This window comes from Lepus europaeus, chromosome 3 (genome assembly GCF_033115175.1).
Source record: "Lepus europaeus isolate LE1 chromosome 3, mLepTim1.pri, whole genome shotgun sequence".
Lineage (NCBI taxonomy): Eukaryota > Metazoa > Chordata > Mammalia > Lagomorpha > Leporidae > Lepus > Lepus europaeus.
Window position 1 is genome coordinate 129,833,626 of NC_084829.1, and position 2,342 is coordinate 129,835,967.

Below are 2,342 nucleotides of genomic sequence, written 5' to 3' on the forward strand. Positions count from 1 at the left end.
AGAAGATCCCCCAGTAAAAGTGCAAAAGAAATCCAAATAAAAATTGGAATACTTATGAAAAAATGGCATGGCCAATTTGTTACTTATCAATAGTCACCTTGAATGTAAATGGCCTCAACTCTCCAGTTAAAAGATACAAACTGGCTGAATGGATTAAAAAACAAGACCCATCTGTTTACTGCCTATAAGAAACACACCTCACCAACAAAGATATATGCAGACTGCAATGAAATGATGGAAAAAGATATTTCATGTTAACAGAATGCAAAAAAAAAAAAAAAAGGGCAGGTGTTGCCATCCTAATATCAGACAAAACAGACTTTAATATAAAAATTTTTTTTGACATTTAACATGTAAACATCACTTTTATTGACAGCTTCACAAGATAGACAACAGCAGCGTGTGCAGACAGGTTAATATTCCTCACCCTCATCCTCTCCTTCAGCACTGTCTGCTCCAACCTCCTTGTAATCCTTCTCCAGAACAGCCATGTCCTCCCGAGCTTCAAAAAACTCTCCCTCCTCCATCCCCTCTCCCATGTACCAGTGAACAAAGGCATGCTTGGCATACATCAAGTCAAATTTGTAGTCCAGGCAAGCACAGGCCTTGGCCACGGCTGTGGTGTTGCTCAGCATACACACAGCTCATTGTACTTTGGCCAGGTCTCAACCACGCACCACTGTGGGAGGCTGGTAATTAATGCCAACCTTAAAGCCAGTTGGGCACCAATCCACAAACTGGATGCTACGCTTGGTCTTGATGGTGGCAATGTCAGCATTGACATCTTTGGGAACCACGTTGCCACTGTCAGCAGTCAGCAAGCCATGTATTTACCATGATGAGGGGCACATTTCACCATCTGGTTGGCCAGCTCAAAGCAAGCATTGGTGATCTCTACTGCAGAAAGCTCTTCCTGGTAGGCTTTCTCAGCAGAAATGATGGGGGCATATGTGGCCAGAGGGAAGTGGATGTGGGGGTAGGGAACCAGGTTGGTATGGAATTCTATCAGATCAACATTCAGGGCTCCATCAAACCAGAGGGAAGCCATGATGGAGGACATGATCTGGCTAATAAGGCAGTTCAGGTTAGTGTAGGTGGGGTGCTTGATATCAACATTTATATGACAGATATCATAGATGGCCTCATTATCTACCATGAAGGCATAATCAGAGTTCTCCAGGGTGGTGTGTATGGTGAGAATAGTGTTGTAGGGCTCCATCACAGCTGTGGAAACCTGGGGGGCTGGGTAGATGGAGAACTCCAGCTTGGATTTCTTGCTGTAATTGACAGAGAGGCATTCCAACAGCAGGGAGGTGAACCCAGAACCAGAGCTGTGGAAAACTAAGAAGCCCTTCAGGCCCATGCACTGGTCAGCCAGCTTGCAAAATAGGTCCAGGATGAGGTCAATGATCTCCTTGCTAATGGTGTAGTGCCTGTGGGCATAGTTATTGGCAGCATCTTCCTTGCCTGTGATGAGCTGCTCAGGGTGGAAGAACTGGCAGAGTTTGCACTGGCAACTTCATCAATGACCTGGGCTCTAGGTCTACAAATACCACCCTGGGAACGTGCCTGACAGTGCCTGTCTCACTGAAGAAGGCGTTGAAGGAGTCATCTCCTTCCCCAGTGGTCTTGTCACTTGGCATCTGACCATCGGGCTGGATATCCTATTCCAGGCAATTGAGCTCCTAGCAGGCATTGCTAATCTGGACGTCAGCCTGGCCGACCTGGATGGAGATGCACTCACGCATAACAGGGCCTCATAGGGATGTGCAGCACTGCAGGAAGTGAGGGGACAGCGACGAGAGCTCCCACTGACAGACCAGCAAAGAGTCCAGGGGAGAAGTACCAAAAATTGTTAAAAGAGATGAAGAAGAGCACTATGTAATGATTAAGTGATCAATTCAACAGGAAGATGTGACTATAATAAATGCATATGCACCCAATTACGGGGTGCTTGGCTGTTTAAAATAAATGTTAATGGATCTGAAGGGAGACATATACTCCAATACAACAGTAACAGGGGACTTCAACACCCCACTTTCATCAATAGACAAATCAACTAGACAGAAAATCAACAAAGGAACATGGAGCTAATCAATACTATAGACCAAATGGACCTAACTGAAATCTACAGAACTTTTCACCCACAGTTGCAGTATACACATTCTTCACACCTGTACATGGGGCTTCCTCTAGGATAGACCATATGCTAGGCTGTAAAGAAAGTCTCAGCAAATTCAAAAAAATTGAAATCATAGCATGATCTTCTCTGACCACAATGGAATAAAGCTGGAAATCAACAATTCAAGAATCTTTAGATCATATACAAACACATGGAGACT

General features: G+C 44.7%; 1 pseudogene; it reads right to left on the bottom strand.

Annotated features, from left to right (window-relative positions):
* Positions 1-413: 413 nt before the first annotated feature.
* On the bottom strand, positions 414-1,748 carry LOC133757099 (tubulin alpha-1C chain-like; annotated as a pseudogene).
* Between the last annotated feature and the right edge of the window lie 594 nt (positions 1,749-2,342).